Source organism: Agelaius tricolor, unplaced genomic scaffold (assembly GCF_023055355.1).
Source record: "Agelaius tricolor isolate 1412-34295 unplaced genomic scaffold, bAgeTri1.0.p SCAF_23, whole genome shotgun sequence".
Classification (NCBI taxonomy): domain Eukaryota; kingdom Metazoa; phylum Chordata; class Aves; order Passeriformes; family Icteridae; genus Agelaius; species Agelaius tricolor.
In genome coordinates, this window is record NW_027269283.1 from 12,409,491 (window position 1) to 12,421,917 (window position 12,427).

Here is a 12,427-nt window from a genome sequence, read left to right on the forward strand (position 1 = left end):
CTGCTGTGCTTTTGTGAGGCAGGAACACAACAGGAAAAAAGCTGAAGAAAAATTGTTTGGACCCCTTTAAGTGTGTTTTGGGGAGGCTGGTTCTGACTGAGCCCTAGCTCAATGTTCCCAGTGGGGTTTGAACTGATTAAACCTTATCACTGGTGCTGGATCTTTTAGGTGGTTTTGATAAAAAAACTTTAACTGTTATTTGCATCAAAATGGGTGTCCCATGCTCCAAACCAGCCTCAGGTGTCCCATGCACAGGTGGATTCCTGGATATGCCCAGAAAGTGCTCCTGGGTGAGGGGATGGGACCAATTCCCCACCTCAGATGAAGCCTCAAAGCAGCAGAACAGGGCCCAAAGCTGGCCCTGTTGGAAACTGGGGAAAACCAAACTTGAATTGAATACACATGGGGCTTGCAATTGAAAAATTGTAATCAAAATATTTCCCAGTCATTTTGGGAATGAGCTCTTTATTACTGCTGTCATCTGACTGCACTGGAAAATACCTTCTGTTGTGGGGTTTAAAATGTCAGAGACATGCCAAAATATTTTCTCTACAATACAAAGAGCAAGAGAAAGCTTGGTTTTTTGTTTTTTTTTTTTTTTTTATTTAGATACCTTTATTTTATTCTGTATTTCTGATTCTTTATTTGTGTTTGAAGTCAAAATATAATCAGTCATCCTTTTTGCACTGTGCTATTCTGGTGACTGCAAAAATATTTTCTGTGTCCTCAATGCAAGACCTCTATCCTATAATTTCAGGAATATTGACTGGCTACTCTAATGGCTTTTTACATCTCCAGTTGGAAAATCTTTAGCCTTGTTATTTAAATTTTAAGAAGAGAAACCAATATTGTTACAAGAAACTGATGTCTCCTGTCACTTCCCCAATGACCTTTCATGAGGTGATAAAGGTTTCTATAGTGACCCGAGGAAATGATGTCTCAGGTATCAGCGTGAATTAAAAGTCTGTGGCAGGAAAAGCTTTCTTTCCTCTGTCTCTCAGGTATCCAGTTCTGCCTTTGTCTTTATTCCAGTGGCTGGACATGGAGAAGGACTCATAAAACATCCAGTATTTGGTTACAGGGCTGTCTTTAGAGGCTTCACAATGTTGTAGGGAAGGAAAAACGGCCATGGCAAAGCAGAGGTGGATTTTTTACAAGCTGTGTCCATGGGACCACTGAATTCTGTACCTGTGGGATCAGCCAGTTTATTCCACAATGCTCAGGAGCTGTGTTTGCCTCTCCAAATCCAGGAATTGTCATTGACTGCAGATTCAGCTGTGACAGAGGTGTTCAAGTTCCTCGATTCAGACCTTGTGTAAACTTACCTTTAATTCTGAAAGTGAAAGCTCTTGGTTGGTGAGAGTGGCTGCATTTTGTAGGTAAAAGTTGAACATGATCTGGGAAATTATTAACGGAGGGCCTGCAGAGTGCTTTAAGGTATTTTTATTTGGTTGTTGTCTTTTGATTTGGTTTTATTTTAAAGACACAAGGATGCATTTCTGCCTTCTTGTGCTGCTGGGTGAAACAACCTGTTATCAATGTCTTCCAGTTTATCCAACCTGATGTGAGACTCCTAAAAAAGCCTTGGAGAAACCTCCAGCGTTTTCAGCTTGAGTTTCCCATTGATGTCCTCCAAAGTGAAGGAAAGCTGATAAATCTTTGTGCTGTCTGTACTGGCAGGGTTTGAAGTCAAGGCTGGCCCTGGTCCCTGGTGCTCTGAGCTGTCGGACAATTTTCCATCACTTTGCTCCCCAAGCCCTGGGCCAGCAGAGGCAGAGCAAGGCCAGCCCTGAGCCCTCACCTCCTCTGCCTGGTGGTTGTATTTGCACTTTCTCCATGTCAGACTGAAAGAAAAAATCCTCCCCACACCTTTTCCTAGCACAGCTCTCAGCTTCCTCCTCCCCAAGAGTGGCTGCACTTCCTGCCACAATTAATTATTGGCCGTAATTCATGATTCTATCAGCAATATCAGTACATCAGCTATCATTCCTGCACTGGAGCTGTGCTGCTGGACTCTCCACCTGCAGAAGGTGCCTCAGAAGGATATGGTGAGGATGGGAATAACTTGGATACCTCAGTGATGAGCCAGATGCAAATTCCCAGATAGATCCTGGAGATAGTCACATCTCCTGATGGCCCAGAGGAAAATCTGAAAGAACAGGAATGCATAAAGCTCAGCTGCATAATGCATGGCAGTCATAATTAATAGATTAAAGTTCTTTGTGAAACATGCTATTTTATTCTAATAAAGGGAAGGGACTACAAATGGTGACACAGTTTTAACAGAGCAGCAATGTGAGATGCCATGTTAGAGTTGTAAAGCTAAAGAGGTGATAAAAATGTACCTCGGGTTTAAATTTTTACAAGGCTGATGTAAGACTTATTACCTTAAATAGCAGCACTTTTCCTTGTCTCTGGGCACGTTGGATCCTTCTGGCTCTCAAAGTACATTGAATTGCTGGGGCATTATTAAAAACTTGCCAATCCTTGCTGCTCAGTTCTGCCTAAAAAGTGCAGGATTCATCCTGTGAATCACTTTGCCTTAACAAATGTTAAATTTTGCTTTTGTTGTAAAATCATGCAGATCGGCCATTGATAGAACTTTAATTGGCTGGGGATGGTCATGATTTTTTTCCTTTAAAAAAAAAAAAGCCTGCCAGCAAAATTGCTTTTTGGTGATGACTCTGCTTGAAAAGTGCTCTGCAGGGGCCCATTCCCAATTGATTATCTTTCACAGCTAATAGCTTCAAAGGCTATTTGGTGGACAGTCCAGTTTTACATTTAAATGTAAATCTCGATAGCCTTGACAGACTGATGGTCAGAAAAAAGAAAGGTAAAACCAGTAAAATGGATGTACAGCTGCTATAACTTTCACCAGCTCCTCCAGGGGCAACTGGAGTGAAATTTAAATGGTTGCAGTCTGACAAAGCTCTTGGGAGGGGATGGAGGGTGGGAATTCCCTGGGATGCAGCATTAATAAGGTGCCGAGTGGCCTGGCAGCCCTAAAAGTTCAGTGTGGTGTCAGTGGCTCCCGTTTGTGCTGGCCCTGGGGTCAGGAGGGGAGTTCAGAGCTCTGGAGCCACCTGGGCAAAGGCAGACCTTGGATGGAGGCACAGCAGGGACGTTCCTGGCCAGGGCAGGGGACACATGCCAGGGGGGCCAGCCCTGCTGGCCTGGGCATGGCACAGGTGCCACAGCCCCCTGGGACCAGGGCTGAGTGCGACCTGAATGGTGAGAGCCCTTAAACCCCAGAGCCACTGGGCTGAAGAGACCTCCAGGATCACCCAGCCCAGCCCAGCACCTCGGGCAGGCCCTGGCACCCAGCGCCACATCCAGGCTGTTCAAACACATCAGGGATGGCGACTCCACCACCTCCCTGGGCAGCCATTGCAGAACTTCATCACCTTTCTGGAAAAAACCTTTTCCTAATCTCCAAAATTTCCTAATATCCGGCCCAAATTTGCCTTGGTGCAGCTTCAGACTCACTAGAGTGAGTGCTCTCATTCTCACTCATCCTCCCTGGGAGGAAGGGAGGACAGGGAGCTCCTCAGCCCCCAGACACCTCAGCAGCTCTGAGGAGGTGCCTTTTCCCTGCCTTTTCCCTCATTTTTTAATCTTTGCTGCCATGGAAACAGAGCACAGACACTCACTGCTCCTTCCCACTGCCTGCTCCTCAGGGCCAAACAAGTCTAGAATTTTCCAGGCTCCCAAAGGAAGGGACAATGAGGGAGAGGAAGGGAGAATGGTCAGTGTAGAACCCATTGAGAAACTGGAGCTCAAGGAGGGAATGTCTGTCTAAGGAAAACAGGGAGGTGGCTCAGGGGTACCTGGGAATGGGGAGCTGTTTGTCCTGGGGGACTGGCACCCTGGAAAAACATCCCTTGTTCCCTGCTGCCATTTTCCTATGGATTTCTGGAACCTTCTACATAGAGAGAAGAGAATGCTTTTGTTTAAATGAAGTTTGAATTCCACTCCAATGGCACAATATTCCTGTGCAGTGGAGTAAAGGACATCTAAACATTTTTGGTTTTTCTTCTTCATATTTTCTTTTATTTTTCCCCTCTGGATGGTATTTTGTTGGGGTTTTGTTGTTGTTGTTTTGGGGTTTTTTGTTTTTCTTTGTTGTTGTTATTTAACTTAGTTTGGTTTTTTTTGTTTTCAACTTCTACAGCTCCATAAATCCTCTGCACCAAATCCCAAACTCCCTCAGGAGTGCTGGCCAGCTCATTGATCATGGCAAAATGGGATCAAACCCAGGCAAAACCCACCTGCCTTTTATTTGTCCTTCAGGGCATCACCATAAATTAACAATGATGCCCCCAGTGAAATCATCTCCTCCTTCCAACACCAAATTCATAAAAACGCATGGGACATGTTTAACACAAACTGACACTTGTTCCTCCTTCCCCTGCTAAATTCACTGCCCCATTTTTTATTTATTCAGGATGCACAAGGCTGGGGAATCAGCAGAGCAGAGAACCCCCAGCCATGTGGAGAAGGTTTGTGCCAGGCAGAGCTCAGGGGAGGGATGGGATGGGATGGGATGGGATGGGATGGGATGGGATGGGATGGGATGGGATGGGATGGGATGGGATGGGATGGGATGGGGTGGGGTGGGATGGGATGGGATGGGATGGATGGGATGGGATGGGATGGGATGGGATGGGATGGGATGGGATGGGATGGGATGGGATGGGATGGGATGGGATGGGATGGGATGGGGTGGGGTGGGATGGGATGGGATGGGATGGATGGGATGGGATGGGATGGGATGGGATGGGATGGGATGGGATGGGATGGGATGGGATGGGATGGGATGGGATGGATGGGATGGGGTGGGGTGGGATGGGATGGGATGGGATGGGATGGGATGGATGGGATGGGATGGATGGGATGGGATGGCATGGATGGCATGGACTGGCAGCAGAGCAGGGGCACCCCTGGCACGGGCTGGGCAGGATTTTGGGGCCCTCCAGGTGGGCACAGGGAGGGAAGCCCAGCTGGCCCCTGGCAGTGCCTGAGCAGCTGCAGAGCAGTGGCTGCAGAGTATCCCAGTGGGAATGAATCCCCTTTTCCTCCCCAGGTAGGTAAGTCTGAAATAACAAATCCAGCTCTCAATCCAACAGCTGTGAAAAGGGAGGATCCATAAAACCCATGGGCAGAAATACAAGTTTCTAGGTGTATTAAGCTCTGAATAAATTATCCGTGTGGCCACTGAACTTTGCAGTGATCTTTCCACGGATTTCAGGTCAGATCCCTCCTTAAAATCTGCTTTGTGAAATGACTGGTACAGAAACCAGAAACGAGCAGAAGCAAAAACTTGACTTGTTCTTGCACCTTTTGGCAGTTTCCTGCTCTGGGTTCAGCTTTCACCGATTTATTCCAGAGGCCTTTGGCCATTGGTGCAGAACTGGTCCATTTGCATGTGCAAATTTCTATTCTTTGCCCTGTCTCTGTTCCATTGTGTGAGTTCAGTTTTTGCATTTGGTAAATAGAAATACTTTGTATTTGGAGAAAAAATTGGGCCACACACACAAATCTTCTGTTTACTACAAGTAACAGCAAGTAGTAAAAAAAAATAAACAAACATGTTCCCCATTAAATCAGTATCAATTCACACAGAAAATCCACTTCATCAGAGGTTTTCCCTTTTGTGTCTGTCCATGTTATAAAGATGTTAATTTCTTTAAATCCCAAGGACTATCATTGTTTTAGGTCATATTTAGACACAGAGACTGTACCATAAAATTAAGAACATTCCTCCCTCTCCTTCTGCACTGTTATTAGAGGAAAAAAATTTACAAAGCAGAATTTCCTTGAAGGGGACTTCCCAAAAACTTTTAAATGTGTAAACATTTAAGAGCCGTACATAATTTAAATATCGAGTATAATGTCCTGCATTCATGCTGGGTAAAACTCTGGGTGTTGATTACTTTTCTGTGAGCTGTTTATTCTGAAGGAGCACGGTATCACCGAGGCAATCAAAGCAGTTTGGGGCATGGGGCTGTTTAGCATCCTGCTGATGAGTTATGCCATCAATACCAAACTGATTTCCAAGATAAACCCAACTGAGGCATAACAAAGCCCGAGTGATGGCCAACTGTGCTTATGTGATCATCTTACAGTGGTTACACAGCTCAGAGCTGCTTTTATCACCGGCCTGGTGATGCATTTATTGTGGCCTTAGCAGAGAAAAGGATTCAATTAAAAAGGCATCGTGGTGTTATCAGCCAAATTCTTCAGCTCAGCTCCTGGTCGTTAAAGCAGTTACTCGGTTTACACCGAATGAATCGAAGAAAAATGGAAGCAGGAGTGATTTGTTAGAAAAGCAAATAGATGTGGGTACAGTTGCAGAGGAGGACGTGAGCATCTCCCATGTACAAACAGCTGCTAATCTTATCAATGCACAGATGCCTCCGTGCTGCATTTAAAAGCAAGCTGCCTTTATTCCAGCTCCCACTCCATTGAAATCTGCTATAAATACCGACTTTATAACACTGACCCAATGTATAAATTGCTCAGTTCAAAAGAAAAGCTTTTTTGGAGGAAGGGGGGACCGGAGTAAAGGCAGTGTGCTGTAAAAGCTAAGTGGTTTTATTGGCACTTTAAAATAGCCTTTCTGCTGGACTCTGTCAGCTCTGATTATATATAACAACACTGGTTATGTATTAAAAATGTGTGTCAATAGCTGTGGCAGCACTGTGATTTGTCATTTGTGTGCCAGAGGTCCCAACAGGCTCGATTGACAAAATCTGGCCATGGCTCAGAGGGATCACACAGGGGGGATGTGTTTGGCTGGCAAGTTGATAAAAGAGGAGCTATCTCAGTGATTTAAACAAGAAACTTCATGGAAATGCCAGTGCAGGCTGCACTTGCACACATCTCAGAGCCCTCTCCTGATGCCAGCAGAGGAGCTGAGGCTGCCACAGGGCAGGAGCTCCTTGCAGGAGTTTGTCAGTCAGGTGGTGAATTAAACCTCGAGTAAAGAGTAAGGGCAAGTGAATTCTATTTACACAGGACGTGCAATGCGTGCCCTCATATACAGAGCTGTGAACTGCTGCTCCCAAAGCACCTCTGCAGAGGGAGTCCAGGTGTATTTGTGTTACACCTTGTGTTTTCCACTGACTCAAAAATACCAGACCTTTTTTTTGTGTGAGAGTACAGCCAGGATGGAGCCACTCAGACATCTCATCTCTCCTAGACGCCCTGAACAAGCAGCGCTGAAAGCAAGCTGTATCCAAATAGCTTCCACAGAGCAGGCAGGCTTTTCAAAGCCTGCTTTCAAGCCAGGAGTGGATATAAAACAGGGAATAAAGCCTCCCTGCACTGGACACGAGCAAAGCTGTCCTCAGGCAGCAGGTGTGGAGCCTGTTCAGTGCAGGGAGGGCAACCTCTGCTTTTCAGCAGCTTGTTCAGCCTGCGTGTGAGCTCACAGGCTGGGAAATGAAACATCCCCCAGGACAGCTCCCCCTTTGAATCCTCTCAGCTGTATCCTACATAAATTACGCTGTGCTGAGACTGGAGGAAGTAATTTAATGCTGGAGCTCTGCAAAGGCTCTGGCTGCTGCTTGTGCTGAGGTGTAGCTGTGTTATGCATTACAGACAAACAGGGACTTTTGAAGACCCCCCCCCTCTTCCTCGGAGTCTCCCACGGGGGTGAGATCAGTGAGATTTTGTTGATAATTGCTGAGTACTTTGGTTTCTTTTCGGACCATCCTCAGCTGAGGGCCAAGCCCAGAGGATCACCCAACTGCTCCTCGTCCTGGCTGAGATCTCCACAGGTGGAGAACGTTCCCTTCATCCTTTTCTCTGGATATTCCAGCTCCACCCCCCTAAACCCACCTCAGGTGCATCCTCCAGGCCTGAGCAGTGCCTGGAGTGTGAGAGAGCTGCTCCCTGCTTTGCTGCCCTCCTGGGCACCACCCTGGGTGGTGTTTGCAGTGCTTTCTGCAGCACTCTCTGCCCTGCTGCTGCTCTGGGCCACCCTCCTAAAGAAAATGGTGTTGTTGTGGCTGCTCACAGCTCTGCTGCAAGCCAGGCTGCTGGGGCCAAGCTCCCAGAGGCTCCAGGGCAGAGCAGGAGCAGCAGCAATGTTTGGAAGCACCTGGGGGAACCTCCCGGCCCTGGGACAGAGTCTCCTGCCCGGTATCAGCCCTGGCTGATAGCACTGAGTCCTCCTGTGGATGGGAAACGTCAGGATTATCACTGCAGGGTGATAAAAATGGCCTTGTTCTGCTTATAAAGCACCTTCTGCTCTTCCAGCAGCGTGCAAATAGAAGGTAAATGAAATCATCTTTTGAAAACATTTTTGTTTTAAAGCTCCTTTTATAACCTGGCAGTCCAGAGTGATGGGGACACAACCCAGTGGGGCTGCTCCCATCCTGCCTGCTCTCTCTGAGCACAGGGAAGCAGCTTTCTCTGGGTTTGAGTCACAGCAGTGTCAGCTCTGAGTCTCCCTAGGGAAGTTTCTCCTCTGCATCGATCCACAGCGAAGTGAAACTCAGCAGCCTGAGCTGGGCTTTGCAAACACTCCCTGGAAGGACAAGAAATGTCTCAGACATGCCCTTCTCTCCTCACTGTTCTGTTCAGAGACCCTGCTGGTCAGTTTACAAGTGGAAAAACTGTTAATAGCATGGGGAGGTTATATTTTTATTATTGTTCTTTTCAAACAATTTGATCTTTCTTTGTAAGCGGCGTATTTTGCCCCAGTCTGTGCGTACCCAGCCGATCCCCAGCAGCGCCCAGGTGTTTGTGGCTGAGCTCTGGGGCTGTGTAACACGAATCCATCCCCTCAGTTCTGTGAGCAGCCTTAAGATGTCACTGCCCGCCTTGGCCGGGCTGCGGCCGCCGTGCGCGGCAGGAAACGCGCTGTTATTTTTAACACATCTCCTCCTCCGGCAGCGACAGACAAGGTGCTGATGGCAGCTGCCTGCTCTTGCAGGCACTCATTAACTCCCCGAAAAGTCCCTTTCGCTTCCATTTCCTTCTGCTGAGCCCGGCGCTGGAGTGCCCGGAGAGCCGGGAAGGAGAGCTCATCCTGGGATGGGATGGGCTGGGATAGAGATGGGCTCTGCCTGCTCCTGTTCCTGTTCCTGGAGAGACGGGAAGAAGAACTCATCCTGGGATGGGCTGGCATGGAGATGGGCTCTGCCTGTTCCTGCTCCTGGAGAGCCGGGAAGGAGAGCTCATCTTGGGATGGGCTGGGATGGAGCTGGGCTCTGCCTGATCCTGGAGAGCCGGGAAGGAGAGCTCACCCTGGGATGGGATGGGCTGGGATGGAGATGGGCTCTGCCTGATCCTGTTCCTGCTCCTGGAGAGCCGGGAAGGAGAGCTCATCTTGGGATGGGGCTGGGCTCTGCCTGCTCCTGTTCCTGCTCCTGGGATGGAGCTGGGAAGGAGAGCTCATCCTGGGATGGGGCTGGGATGGAGCTGGGCTCTACCTGCTCCTGTTCCTGTTCCTGGAGAGCCGGGAAGGAGAGCTCACCCTGGGATGGGGCTGGGATGGAGATGGGCTCTGCTGCTCCTGGAGAGCCGGGAAGGAGAGCTCACCCTGGGATGGGCTGGGATGGAGCTGGGCTCTACCTGCTCCTGTTCCTGGAGAGCCTGGAAGGAGAGCTCACCCTGGGATGGGGCTGGGCTCTGCCTGTTCCTGCTCCTGGGATGGAGCTGGGAAGGAGAGCTCACCCTGGGATGGGGCTGGGCTCTGCCTGCTCCTGCTGAGCCAGGAAGGAGAGCCCATCCTGGCAGGGATGGGGCTGGGCTCTGCCTGCATCCTGCAGCCCTGCGAGGGCTGGGCACCTTCCCTGGCAGCCTTATCCAAACACCTCTCTGCCTTTTTCTCTCCCCTTTCCCAGCCTTATCCAAACACCTCTCTGCCTTTTTCTCTCCCCTTTCCCGGCCTTATCCAAACGTCTCTCTGCCTTTTTCTCTCCCCTTTCCCAGCCCTGTCCTTTCTCCAGGTTCAGCACTTTCTGCTCTCCCTGTGCTGAGCTGCTGAGCCTCTCCCCGGGCTCTCCTTGTTCCCAGAGGTTCCTTGGCCAAAATAACCACTGAGAACCTCCAATGATGTTTAAATTAAATGTGTAGTGCCCATCATGCCGACACCCACAGAGCTGGGATTGGTGTCAGAGCTCTCTTTGCTTGAGAAGTCCTTGGGCACTCCAATGAGTTAAGCTGAACATGGAATTTCTACTCCAATGCATTCAGAGATGCTGCAGGTCCCCTGAGCATCTGGCACTGAATCAAGGTTAAACTGGGAAAGAGATTCTACTTTTCATCCCCTTTGCCCATATATACAATTGGTAGATATAGAAATACACATCGATATTTGAATATTTAAAATCTATAAAAATAGAAAATATTTATAGGAAAAAAATATTATTTTAAAAATATTTTGTCAGATGTTGCAGTTTGAGCGCTCCTTGCCCTGTTTCCTGCCCAGCCAGTACAACACAGCAGGAACAACTCCATATCTATCTCTAATTCATTGGAATAAAATCCATGTATAAATTCACATTAAAGCATACTTCTCTGAAGTACAAATCTGTGACAAAACCCATCACATCTGTTGGTCTGGGATTTTTTAAAAAATATATAATTTTTTAATATTTTAATTTTTTAAAAATTTTAATTTTTAAATTTATTTTAATTAATTTTTTTATTTAATTCTTTAAATTTGTATTTATTTATTTGCAGGGAAAGCTGCTGTCTGCCAGATTCCCCCGAGTTCTCTGTACTGGGAGAGACTCTGGGCAGTGAGGGGAGCTGCACCCCTTTACCAGTGCTCATTAATGAGGAATATAAGTGAGGATGGAAAGAATTGCCTTGGTGTTGAGGGGTGGAACGTTGAAGCGTTGGCGTTAAACGTTCAGATCTCCAAGAAAACAATGTATCCACATCTTATAAAATGGATGGCTTTAAAATAAAACAAGGAATGGATGGTAAACAGCAGAGTGTGGAAAAGCACAGCGAGGGAGGGTGTGCTGGCTCTTGATTCAAGGTTTACTACTCGACCATGGCTTCATGAACCTTTTTGTGACCCCGAGCAAGTTACTCCCATCTCACTATTCTTCCATTTCCTCTTTCTGTAAAATGATATTAATAGCACTTCAGCTGCAGAGCAGGTTTATTGTACAAGGCTTAATGAATGTTTGTCTCCCTGTGATTGAGATTCTTTCCTGCTGGAGGCAAGAATTTTAAGCAGGTTGATTAAGTAGAAAAGGTCCCTACCTGAAGCTATTATTAAAAGCAGAAGGAATTATTTCTTAGGGAATTTTTAATCTTATGTGTATTACAATTGGCAAAATACAGCAGCTTTAGTTCCTCTGCTAGTTAGCAACTTTAGTTTTGTTTCTGCCAGAAATTCTGCTGGGGGATGCTCTGAGTTTTGAAATAATCCAAGGCAGACCCTGCTAAATTCTTCTTGCTCTGAGGAACAACAGTGACACGGTGAGAAAATGTGTCACTGTACCAGCACTGCACATGCAGCTCTGGAACTGTAGCACAGAGGAATTTTGGGTGTTCAGACAGACCCAGTCCTCCTCCCTAAGGCTGTTCCTGTGATGCTCTGAGGTTTGAAGCTCTGGGACGTGCAAAACTCGGTGCTCACAAGGAGCAAACTCAGCTGCAAACAGGGGCTGGGTGAAAAAGGCTGTGCTGGGTTCAGAACACCAAACCCAGCCAGGAGGGAGCACTGAAGGCAGCTCTGGGACACCCTGAGTGCCTCAGGGAGGCAGCAGCACCCACCTGTGCTCACCTGTGCTGGAGATCCCAGCAGCATCCCAAACGTCCTGGCCTGGGAAAGAGGATTGGGGATGCAATAGTTAGGGAGAGATCAGCACCTGAAATAAATCAGTAAATAAACTGGTAACAAGAAAAATTGCAAGCGTGCATTCTTTTTTCAGAACTGTCCCTTCAAAAATGTCTTTAATAAACCTGGAATTAAAAGCTGCATAAATGTGCAGTTTCCCACCAAACCACCCCTGCAACTGTTATTAGGAAGACACAAACACTCTGCCCATGTCTGAGAAATGAAGGACTAAGGATGGTAAAAGAGGTCCTGGTCTAGGAAAGAGGATTCCCACTGTGCCCAAAGCTGTGGCTGTGCCCTCCTGTGCCAGCTCACACTCACATTTAGCAGCCCTCCCTGAGCCAGAGCTCTGTTCACAATGAACCTCCCTGCCCCACTGAGGAGGGCTCGCAGTGAGAGGAGCTGTGAGCAGTTGTGTGAGTTCCAGCTCTGCTCTGGGGCTGTCATGGAAAGCTTGGCAAGGATTTGGGCAGTGCCCATGGGAGTGTTGTGGTGGGGCAGGATTCTAAAGCTGCTGCTGGTGGCAGAGACAAAAGCTGGGATGTTTTAAGAGTTAGGCCCAACAGCATGCACAGTGCTGCCATTATTATACAAACAGGGCTTAAAGTCCTTGTCTTT